The sequence below is a fragment of the Ambystoma mexicanum genome, chromosome 4q (genome assembly GCF_040938575.1).
Source record: "Ambystoma mexicanum isolate Mex_15411 chromosome 4q, UKY_AmexF1_1, whole genome shotgun sequence".
Classification (NCBI taxonomy): Eukaryota; Metazoa; Chordata; class Amphibia; order Caudata; family Ambystomatidae; genus Ambystoma; species Ambystoma mexicanum.
This window is the reverse complement of record NC_090928.1, coordinates 1,143,061,069-1,143,073,710: the sequence shown is the minus strand read 5'-3', so window position 1 is coordinate 1,143,073,710 and position 12,642 is coordinate 1,143,061,069.

Genomic DNA, 12,642 nt, shown 5'->3' with positions numbered 1-12,642 from the left:
ACATGCTTGTATCCAGCAACCGAGATTGCTCCAGATTGCATGCCTTCAGCCTCAAGGTTTCCCCTGACCTGCCTGTCTTCAGCTACAGTGACTCATCCTGCAGATCATCCTTCAGCTTTAGAGCCTCCGGTAGTCCATCAAAAGAGCATGTTTTCAGTCCCGGAGTATACTGAATATTTGCCTTCAGTTCATGAGACGCCTGTATCCTGCATAGCCTCGCTGCCAATATCAGAGGTATACCTGTCTACACCATCTGATTCTGCTGTATTTTCTTCTGCTCCAGCGATTCCTCCTGAATCCCAACCATTTACAGTCGATGAACGTCTAGCCTGCCTTTCTTTTGCTTCAGGAGGAGCACCAGAATGCCTGCCTTTCCCACAAGACGATTCTCCCAACTGCTTCACTTTAGCATCAGAGCCTCCTAAAGATGCAGCATCAGAGTTTGAGACTTTTGCCAGCTCCCGCTTCAGAGTCATCAAGCTGGACCAAGTGGTGAGTCAGAACCACTCACTTGGGTGTGCACAAGGGGTGGTGCAGACCGGCGTATTACCTACAGGACTTGTGCAACAGAATTCCGCCAAGAAGCACCAGTCGGGTGCTAGTAGCCAAAGGAAGGGAATGACTGCTGCAGTTCAAGATGTGTCTGTTATTGCTCCTTCTGCGAGTCTACTTGAAATACCAAGTACTGCGTCTATCACTCCTATCAGGATGCCAAACATCCCTGCTGTGGTATCCCACGTGAAACAAAGTGGCTACACGACTGTCACCAGGAGTACTAGCCTTGTACAGCCCAATGGACTTTCAGGTCTCCAAGGCGTAGAACATGTGCAGTCAAACCTTAGTCACTTTCAACCACAAGCCTTTTCCCAGATGGATGACAGAAGGAAATCTGAACCTCTACCTCAGCCACCACCTTCTCTAATGGCTGAGCATAAACCTTTCCTGAAGCCAGCATTTTCCTCACCTCCCGCATGTCCACTCTCGGCAGAAAGGCTAACAGAGCTTCTACCATTGCCTAAGGCATGTTGCACCAGCCTGCCTCTCTCCTCAAAGACTTATAAGGGTCCACTCCCAGTGACTGAGCTTCCTGGACCTTCCAACTCTGCTTCTGGTCCTGCAAGTCCTTCATGCCTTTCTTCGAACCATGAGCCTCTTCCTCACCAGAAGCCACCGTTTCCATCAGTACCACCTCCAAAGACAAAGCACTCCTATCATGGAAGTCCTTCTGCCTTTGCCCACAGGCCACCATTTCCATCAGTGCCACCTCCAAAGAAAAAGCACTCCCATCATGGAAAGAAGATGTCTCGTGCGGGTGGCGGGCACCCAAAGCCGGCCGTAGGACGGGGTATACTGTCACGACTCGCTCCCTTCGCTCCCGTTCCCACCATTTGGGGGCATGATTTGGGGTTTATTCCCCACTGGACTTTTCCTCCGAACTTTAAGCTACAGTGCTGTGATGATTTGGGAGCGCTAAATCCCTATTTTCCCAGCTACTTCCCTTCCGGATCCATTCCAGGTTTTTGGCAGCCAGCATGCTTCTTTAACCAAATGACTATGCTTCCCAGAATGCCTGGCCCACTGCTCCACCTCCACCCTTGCAACACAAGGTTGGGTGGAGGATAGGTAACAGCTGTGGCGGCAGGTGCAGCTATCAGCACACCCGAGGCGTGTGCTCGTTAAGCAGCTTTAAAAGCCTCAGTCTCACTTCAGTCCAGCGCTGGTCATCGATTGCAGTGTTCCTGTTTTTGACTAGTCCCTGGTTCCTGGTTCCTTGCCTTTGTACCTTCTTCCTTGTTCCTGTTTCCTTGTTTCCTCCGCCCTGAATTTCGGATTCATGAGCTAATTGATTTCTGCTCCCTTGATTTCCCTTTTTGTCTTCCTCTGTTTGCAGGCAGCAATTCTCAGTGCTTTCCCCTTTTAGATGCAGCCCAGTTTGTCTGTGTTCTATATTTCTTTGACTCTGTCCTTTGCTGCTGTTACCCATTTGCCTTAGCCTTCCTCTTAGTTTAGTTTCCTGTCTTTTCCTTGGAGGGGTAGGGAGAAGTTTGCATAGGTTATTTCGTTTTTCCCTGCTCCTGATCCTTACTTTCTAGAGGATCCATTCCATGTTTTCCACTGCACTTCTGCATTTATTTTCCCTTTGATTATTAGGTGTGGTGTGCGGTAGTAGCTAGCTCCTGTGTGAATGCTTATGTTTTCCTCACTATTTTGTAGACACTATTCCCACTTAGGTATTTAGTTTTCCTTCCATTGCTGTTCTAGCCTTTCGGGGTCCCAGTTTCTTCAACAGGATTCGTGGGCTAGCTGACATTCAAGAGGTTTATCTCGTCCTCGTGAGTACAGTTCTTAAGTTCCCTTCTGTAATACCATCAAGAGTGTTAGTACACAGATCCTGTCATTGCTTGCCCTCCACGTGGGTTTAGCGCTGTCAGTACCTGTAACAGCATTTGGGGGTAAGGCGCTTTCCGACTTTCCTCGCGGTCAGGTGCTTACCCCACATCCCTTTTCATATATTGGTTTTGATGTCACACTCTATTTGCACTCCTGGGTCCTAGCATACCTGAGTCGTAGCTCCTGGGTGCACATTTCCCTTGCCATATTCGCTGCCTTTGTACTCGCCTGACTAATCTTGACAGGGTCTCCCCGCCACATTTTTCGCTGAACTGTGTTAAAATTTGAGTTAAAAAATACATGTTTTTGCATTGTTTTCACGTAGATCTATTTGAATTACTATCACAAAAATGTTGATAAATTGCTGGTCATTCTTATGTTCCCAAAATGTACTTTGTTTTATGCGAAGCAACCAGCATCCTATATTCAGGGCACGCACAACATTCGACACTTAGCTCCGTCCCTCAGCCCGCCCACACCACTGACAATACGGCCTCATTCTCGCCCACACCACCGACAAAAGCCTCCACGCGCGTGAAGTGGGGGAGGGGGAGTTCCCCCAGTAGTTTGTGTCCATTTCCATCACTGGCCTTATCTTCACACTGATCTAGTACTTCGCACAAGGACATCCAATGTCATAACTTAAATCATAGAATCATGGTTTTTACACTACTACCCAGAGGCTTAGCCATCAATTTTTAACAGGTGGGGCCTGAAGCTAATATAGTTGGGCCCACCGCAGTGACATTAACAACTATAAATGGCCACACAGAACTGCTGAGTGGGCATTTAGAGATTTTGGGTGGGCCTTGGCTTCTCAGGTCCTACCCTGTCTACGCCTCTGACACTACCTGGTGTTGCATTGGTCAATGTTCTCTGTTTTTCCATTGGCCAGGAGTCATGCACAGCGCCTCATGTGTGCCTAGGCCTAGAGCAGATTTTGGAGGTGGAAATCCTACATTTGAAACAAGATAAAAATGAAGACTAAAGCAAACGAATTCACAAAGGAAAATGTTCCTAAATGCTGCAGTGCACGTTTTTGGTGTGCACTTGAGCAACATGCCAGTAGTTACTTGAGTGTGAGAACTGACACTGTCTTGGAGCATAATGCACAGAAGCAACAATCCCAATACTTTCTTTGCAAGTCGAAATCGGGCGGTTGCATTGAGGAGGCTAAGCCATCTGCCTCTGCAAAGCGTTAACAGGAAACTGCTGCTTTCAACCGTTACCGGAGGGGGTGGGCTCCGGGCCAGGATTTCCATGCTGCCTCCTTTTATTACAGTCAGACCCATTTATGATGCACAGATGGAAAACAACATTTATATCTTCCCTGCCCACAATTTTAGTTAGTCTTTCATTGCTCAAAGAGTATGCGATAAAATGCATAGCTATTTTTAGGCAGTTCTGTAAAATTGTACGAATCACAACTTCTTTGAAGAGAGCTCTGCAGAAGTGAGAACACTACTTTATTTTTAAAACTTTATTTTTGGTTTGCAAATCACATCACAGCTGTTCCATCTCTCCTCCAATATCAGGATACACCCAGTATTACTACATCACCCCCATCTCCCCTTAATCTAAACAATGATCATATATATTTTCAAATTTTCATTATTCTTGGCTACAAAAGAGTTCCGGGTTATCAGGCTTCATGCAGAATCTATTCACTATCAGAGTTCTCTGTGTCTGATAGTGTTCTACCCAGATATGCTCTGAACAGAGTCCAAATGTCTTTCGGTCTACATGCTGTAGGCGTCATTCCTATATAAATTTCATTGCATTCATTGACATATGTTAGGCCTTTAAGGAACTGTTCTGTGCGTGGGGCGTGGCTGCTCTTCAATGTTTGAAGAATACACTTCTTTGCTTTTACGCAGGCGACATTGAACAGTCTTCTAGTTTTTTTTGGAATTTTGCCTATATCCCCGAGCAGGTATTTTTGGGGGCTGCGCTGCGCGGGGATCTGTGTCATGTCTTCTAGTATATTCGCAACTTCACACCAAAACCCGGCTATCAGGGGGCATGCCCAAAACATGTGGAATACATCCGCTTGGGGGCTGCCGCATTTCGGGCAGTTTCCAGGTATGGAGTTATAGAATTTCGCCATTTTGACTTGGATATAGTGGAGCCTGTTCAGTATTTTAAATTGTATCAGTCTAAGGCCGGCATTCAGCGAGACTTTTCTTGAAAGGAGGCAGTATCTGGACTATTTCCCCTCCTCTATTGTTGTGCCCATGTCCTTTTCCCATGAAACTTTAATATTATTCAACAATTTTGAGTGTGTTTGAACTATGTTGTATAGATTGGACACCCCTGTACCCATCTGTGAATACAATGATTGGTAGCATGCATGTTCAGGCGGTTCTTCTGGGTATGTTGGCCATCGCTTCTTGAATGCTGCCTTCATGCGGTGGTATTGTAAAGTGACCAATTGGTTTCTCCCCACTGTGTCTGCGAAATCTTCTGTGGTCACGAATCTTCCATTTGGGAACATGTTTCTCATTTTAATCTCATATTCCGGGATCCAGGATTTATGTATGCTGATGTCATATGTGGGTTTGATGCCTGGGAAGTTCCATAGCGGGGCCTGCATGTCATAGGGCGTGTCTATGTGGAGTCTCTTACTGATTGCAGCCCATGCCGCGATCGTGCAGGATGCCGGGTCAAATTTACAGTCGTCTTTGTGGGTTTTTGTGAATATTATGGAGTGCAAGTCGGTTGGTTGAACCAAGTGCCACTCGGTGGGGACATTTGGTGTTCTGTCTGTGGGATCCTGCAAGTATTTAGCGTATTGTGCCTGCGCCACCTGGTAGTACAGTTCGAAATCAGATGCGGCAATACCCCCCATTTCAAAGGTTTCTAATAGTTTGTCCCACTTCATTCTGTTGGCTCCTCGGTTCCATATGAATGTCGTCGCCATGGATCGCAGGTTTTCAAAGAAAGGTTTGCCTGGCCATACAGGAACATTGCTAAAAACATAGAGGAGCTTGGGGAGCACCATCATTTTGAGTACAGCGACACGGCTGATGAGTGATATGGGAAGTCTAGCCCAGATTTGGAGTTTAGTGTGGATCGTCTTTAGTAGGGATTCGTAGTTGTCCACGTACAGGGACATTGTGTCTCAGGAAACGAGGATTCACAAGTATCTAATACGGTGGGGGCACACTCTTACGCCATGCGTGTGTGTAGGGCGAGCGGTGTCCTGTGTCAGCGGGAAGATTTCGGACTGTGCAGTGTTTATTTTATAGCCTGAATGTGTAGTAAAGTCTTCTATTACTGCTAGTATGGGGGCCAGGTTTATCTCTGGTTCTCGTATGTACAATTTTTGAAACAAGTGGGAAGGCGTCCTGCCACTTCCTTTGGAACCGTTTACCTATATGTTTTGGTAAAGGCTAAATTCTTTCGCATGCTAGGTATGGCAGTGGCTTTGTTATTTGGCTAACTGTCATAGGTGTTCTAAAAAGATGAGCAAGAAAAGCCCTTTGAGAGTGCATCATAGCATGCTTTTATTGTTTTGCTAGTGCTAGTAGGTGCACAACATATTTTATGCATTAGAATTTTTCAAGAAATAATGCTATTTCATAATATACATCTTAAATCAAAATACATTCATCTTGATTTGGGAAATGTATTAGAAAAGAAAGAGTGAGTGATAAACATAATTGTGACAAACGTTCAGCAAATACAAAATATCTAACACATGTAGTACACAGAGTCACCATCAATAATGTTTTTTTGTGCCTTGAGTGGATCATAAATGCAAGACAGCATGGTGTCTGTGAGCTCTAAAAGAGACTGGGACCTAGTCATTGGTCAACATCAGGAATCAGATCAGGTAATGGAACGGGATTTTGGGAATGGAGCCCTCAAGGTTATGTAAACCCGTGACGTTTCGGCAATGAGCCTTCTTCTTGGGCCTCGACTTGGTCTCCCCTGTGTGCAGAAGAGAGGGAGAAAGTAAAAAAGGGTTTTGAGTAAAAATGTGGGGCAAACTTGCTGTAGAGTTCATCTAAAAAGAGGGATGAGTCTAGTGCTAGTCTGACCTGCATGCATTAAAAACTAGTTGGGACCAAATGGGGGTACAACAATAAAGTTGTCCTGTCGCTGGCTGACACTTAAATACTAACCTGGATGAAGGTCCGGGGTTCAAATTGACTTCTCAATGTTGAAGACGGGGAGTTCTTTTGAACTGTCCAACATCAGGTTTTAACAAGGAGAAAGTTGAAAGTAGATGGTAAATCTACTGGAAATGCTAGAAAGTGGAAAAAGGAAATGGAGACGGAAAGCAACAATGTGTGTCTCAGTGAAGTTGGGATTCAAATACAAACTCCACAGCTAATCATATATCCAGAGAAGTGACCATGCAGTACCTGGGGCACAGTGGTGTGCTGCCCGCACAGGGTGCTGGTTTTTCTCTGGTTCTCGTATGTACAATAGCGTGTCGTCCGCCAAAAGTGATATAGATTGGTGAACGCTGGCCATTCTTATGCCCCTTAGCTCTTGCTCCAGTCTGACCGCTGCCGCCACTGGTTCTCTCATGAGAGCAAAGAGGCTGGGAGAAAAGGGGCATCCTTGCGTAGTTCCCCTATGTAGAGGGAAGTGGTTGGATAAGGTGTAGTTCATTAGGACCCTAGCTTTGGGGGTGGTATAGAGCAATCGGACACATTGTGTGAAATACGGGCCAAACCCAAATTTGTTGAGGACCTCGAACAGGTATGTCCATGAGACCGAATCAAACGCTTTCTCAGCGTCCAGTGATATAGCCACTGATTGTGCCTCTGGTTTAATCTGTGCCATAATACCGAATAGTCTACTCAGGTTTAGGGCCATGGACCTTCTTGGAATGAAGCCTCATTGGCCAGGGTGAATTAGGGTGGTCATTTTGGGTAACAATCTAGTGGCGAGCACTTTCTGTGTCGATCAAGGAGAGGGGCCGATAGGAGGACAGCTCATGGGTGGGGCGCCTCGGTTTTAACAACACCATGATGAAAGCATCCTTCATTGTGTCTGGGAGTGAGCCGGAGCTCATGGCCTCCTCCAATATGTGGGTTAGTATTGGGGCAAGTATTGTGGAGTATGATTTATATAATTCTGAGCTCAGGCCGTCTTGGCCTGGGGCTTTTCCGGTTGCCAGTGATTTGATCGCGTCAACAGTCTCTTTACTAGTTATTTGCGGTTAGAGGGCCCAGTTGTCCTCTAGTGAGAGCCTAGGGAGAGTGATCTTGCTTAGGTATTTCTGTAGGTCTTCCTGAGTGCATGTGTCATGGTTTGCATAAAAGTCATTATAGAATTTGGTAAATTCAGAGTTTATTTCTTCTTCCCTGTTTACAGCTAGCCCAGTTCCCATCAAAATGTTTGTGATTGGGGTATGGTTGTGTTCATTCCTCAGTAAGCGTGCCAATGTAAGTCCCGCCTTGTTGCCCTCTCCGTATCTGCGTGCCCTGATTGGTGTGGCCCTGTATTGTTGTTCTTTGGTTGCTAGTTCATTGAATTTCTGGAGGTGTGCGTTGATGTCAGCTAATGTTTGTTTATTATGTGTTGCGCTATAGTCAGTTTCAAGTGTTTTCAGGTATGTTTCGGTTTTGGTTTACTCGGTTCTGACGGCCTTAAGGAGTCCAGTAGTTTTAGACATTATGTTACCTCTCATCCATACCCTGAATGTTTCCCATATGGTCGACCATTTGTCTACTGACCCTTTGTTTAGTTGGAAGAACTCCTCCATTTCGATACATAGTGACTCTGCCACATTTGAGTCTTTTAGGATATTTGGGGGCATTCTCCACTGTTTAGTTGGTGGTCTAATGTTCTGGATCGATACTTCAAGCGTGACCGGGGAGTGATCCGACAATGTGCGGGGGAGTATATTGCAGCGTTCTATTGAATTAATCAGGGGAGAGGAGATGAACCAGTAGTCTATCCTTGACTCTGTGCCTCAGCCTTAGTTGGCGTTTGATTGTTTCATAAGATTGCCTTTGGGTTTGGACTCCCTCTGAGAAGTCGGTGGTAGATATAAATATTGTTGTTACTGTGTTTCAGGGGTCCCTTTTCTCTTGCCAGTCTTGACATCTTGCCAGTCTCTTTTGACACCTGAAGGCAAGTTTCGTAAACAAAGAAAATAATTAAAAATGGCAGGCTGCCCTTTAGCAGGGGCTGAGGGGCCCCCTACACTGCTGGGGAATTTTCTAATGTGAAGGGGGGTGCCCCTCTCCACCCCCACCCCAATTGGAGGGGCAGTGCATCTTATGTAGCCCTCCCGGGGGCAGATAAGAGGGGGCTGTCCTGCACTCCTCCCTGGCCTCAGGCGTCCCTTCCTAGGAGCAGATATCTGGTCCCAGGGAGGGCTGCATGACATGGCACCCACTCCATTGTGGGTGGGGGATGGGGGGTCAACGCTGCATCCCATTAGAAAATTCCCTGTCCCTTTGAGGTGCCCCACAGCCCCCCTAAAATGCGTTCCACCATTCTCAATTTTTTCTTTGTTTACATTGTTGTGCCAATCTGCCCCCACACCCCATCCCAGTTGATTTTGTATATTTTTCTTTTTCTTTTTATTTTGCCCCCTTCCCTGGGGGCAGATCATCAGCCATCTGACCCCAGGGTTCACCACATATGTGCCCCCAATGCTTTGAGGGCTGGGGGGAGAGGGCTGCTTACTGTAAGCAGCCCCCACCTCCCCACCGCATTCAAAGACATCCCTGGTATCTAGTGGCCATTGCTGGGCGAAGATCGAGCGCTCTGCGCCCTCTCTGCATCCAGCAATGCTGTCACAAAGGGTGTCGTTGGAAAGGGGAGAATCTCCCCTTTCCAACAACACCATTTCCGAAATAATCCCTGGTGGCTAGGGGCCCTAACCCCCCCACCCCCTTCCCATCATCTATTTTTTTGTCCATTATCTTTTTTATGCCCCCACCCCTGGGGGCAGATGGTCACCTGTCTGCCCCCAGGGGTCTTTATATATGTGCTTTGGGGGCCAGGTGGAGAGGGCTGCTTACTGTAAGTAGCCCCCATCTCCCCCATGTCACAAACGTATCCCTGGTGTCTAGTGGGCATTGCTGCCCACGTATCGAGCCCCCTGCACCCGATCCGCAGACAACAATGCTGTGACAAAGGGTGTTGTTGGAAAGGGGACAATCTCCCCTTTCCAATGACACCTCCCTCGATCTCCGGCTTGAAATACAGCCAGAGATGAAGGGGGAGAAAGGTGGAGACTCACCTTCTATTTATGCACGCCGACGTGAAACTGAAGGTAATCCAGTGCCCTGGCAGTGAGGGGGGACCTCCCACTCACAAATCCCGGGTGTTGGATTACAGTTTTGTGTGATCCCTGCTTTGCAGGGATCACACAAAAAAAGGTGCCAAAAAGGACGAGTTATCTCGTCCTTGGCACTATGGAGGTAATGTCAAGGACGGGATATCTCGTCCTTGGCACTTAGGGTTAAAGTAGTAAAGCTTCCATTGGCTATTGCAGTCATGATGTGCTCAGGCACACTAAAAGGGAAGATTTATTTTCCCGCTGTAAAGAAGCCGTAGAGATAGAAGCCAAAAGGTCAGCGTATTTCCCAAACATTTCTGATTTTGATGTAGAAAGTGTTAAACAATTGTCAGGGAGATGCATGATGCTGAAGGAAGGGTTTAATATGTTATCCATTGTACAATGAATTGAGCTGCAGGGTCGAGCAACACAGGAAGAACAGGATGTTTGGAAAAACAGGGGTGTTCTTTATCCCCCACTGAGGCTTTCTGGAGACAGGATAGCCCTGGAAAGCTGGTTATGCCTCTAGCATTATTAAAGCTGTCACTGTAGCAGCTTCACTACCCATCACACATGACAAGAGAGAGTCTTGCTGCTACGATTTCAGAAGACTGGTTCTCACCAAATTTATTGGAATATGTGGCACAGTTTATCGTGAATTCCATTACATGCCAGAAGTTCACAGCAGGATACACTTTGAGAACAGTGAGAGGAGCAATTCTAAGGCCTAATGGTCCTTTTTGTATTTATATTTGTATTTATTGTGTTCATATGTGTGGATATGCAGCAAGTATGCAACAAATATAGGTACATGTTAGTGGTAGTTTGTTCATTTTTCAGATGGATTGAGGCAGGTTCATGTACACACCCCAATGGCACATGCGCTGCCAGGTTCCTCGTGCATGAGGTGTTTCCAAGATGGTGTCTGGGCGAAATCCTGCGATCTGACAATGGACCGCACTTTGTAAATATACTATTTGAGCAGGTTATTTTTTTATTAGGTATAAAGCACACAATTTCATCTGCTTATCATCCACAGGTCAATGGCATATGTGAGAGATTAAATGGACTCCTCAAAGAAAGGATAGCCAAATTAAAAATTACCTTAAAGAAGGGTTGGTTACATTGCTTATCCCTTGCTTTGTTCGAACTGAGAAACCAGCCTGATTCAGATCACCACATGATTCTTCATGAGTTGGTGACTGGATGTCGTATGAGAATACCCCTTGCTCCTCCCACTCAAACAGAAACAGATACCCACAGTGTAGCGAAGACTTCAGGTGATGAGATGCATAATTATTTAACAAATAGGACAGCTAGTGTTTCTTTTATTTCTCAACAGATCAAATGTCGTAGGGAAGGGTCGAAGAAGATTGAAGAAGACAGCGAAACTGACAGTCCTAATAAATTGTTAAAACAGCCTAGTCTGTATCCATGAGAACAGGTGTTAGCATGAAGTGTTGTGTGCACTTGGAAGACGCCCGCTTTGAAGGACCATATCTAGTAGAGTAAGTCACACCCACAGCTGTTAAATTAAAACGTAGAAGAGCCTAGCTGCACCTGAACGATGTACAAAGGAGAGACCCATATCCCTCCAGCAGCCGATGACAGAGAAGCAAGAGAAGACATTTCCACTCATGCAGACCAAATCGGTTACCAAGGGCAAGGACAAAGAATTAACAGATTTAAAACATTCTCGAACCAATGAACACTTCTTAGAGCTCGATAGGAAGTGAATGGACTTGCTGCAGTTCCAGAAACTCTTTCAGCTGAACTAAAAACAGATTATATATTAGCAAGAAGAAACAAAGGGTGCACAATATATTGTATGTTGCTTGAAACAGCACAGCAATCAGAACAAGGTGCCAGAAGGAAAACAATAATACGTGTATAAATATCGCTTTATGAAACCCATAACAAATGTTGTGCACATTTATGACTGCTCTTTTCACCAATATTCTCCAATCTTACCCAGATTAAGTAAGACAAGACGTGGATGCTCTCTCATTTTTTGGGGATCCTAAAAATGGTCCACTTATTCTCAGAATTGTCATTTCAATTATTCTGCTTTATTTATTGTAAAAAGGGAAATAAGTTCTATAAAAGATATTTAAGCACATATTGAAAGAAAAGAAGAGATTGTGAATATTTCAGACTACAAGAGGCACTATGCCTTTGAGGCAAAGACTGACCATTTCACATGGACTGATTATTGTATTATCATTCTGTACCATGATGTGTCTTTTCTTTCTTATTATTATGACATTTAAACAGATAATCGTTAATATTGCTGATGAAACTAGGTTGTGACACCTCCAGGATTATCCCTGGCAAAGATACAAACAATGTTTTTCTTAATGTTTTTGAACACATTGTTCAAACAAAAAGAGATGCTCAAGAGGATAATGCAGCTATAAATTCATACCTTGATAATTCTGCCCATTTAAAGAATATTTAGTGGAATCAGCACATGAGAGAGGAGGGAATGAGAACGTCCGAGGAAAGCTGTTACATGTGTTCTCTTATCACTTATGCCATGAGCGCAGCCAGAACATTCCTTGCAAGAGAAATACCTACACACGATGCAAAGTGGCTCAGCCATCTAATGTGTACAACAAGAGGACAATTGGAAGGAAAGTGGGCAACCCTACGATGGCGATCAAGAAGATCATTTCCATATGAAGATGCTTATGTGAAAACACAAAAGATTGAAAAAGAGATAGGCTGGACGAGCCAGATGCTTGCATTTTCAGCCCTGACTGGAGAACAAGTAAAGGTCGTTGAAATGAAGAGGCTGGGATGTTCAGACCTACAGGGAAAAAGCAGGAGTACCAGGATGCTGGGAGAGACCTCAGCTTTTGGTATATGATGAGTTGCCACCAGTACAGGATGGGAAGGAGTGTTATCTTGCACCAAACACTTATTAAGGAAGGAACCAGTAAGCATACTGCAAATAGTACATGACCTATGCCCAAAGGCAAGAGCCAAGTATGCTAAAT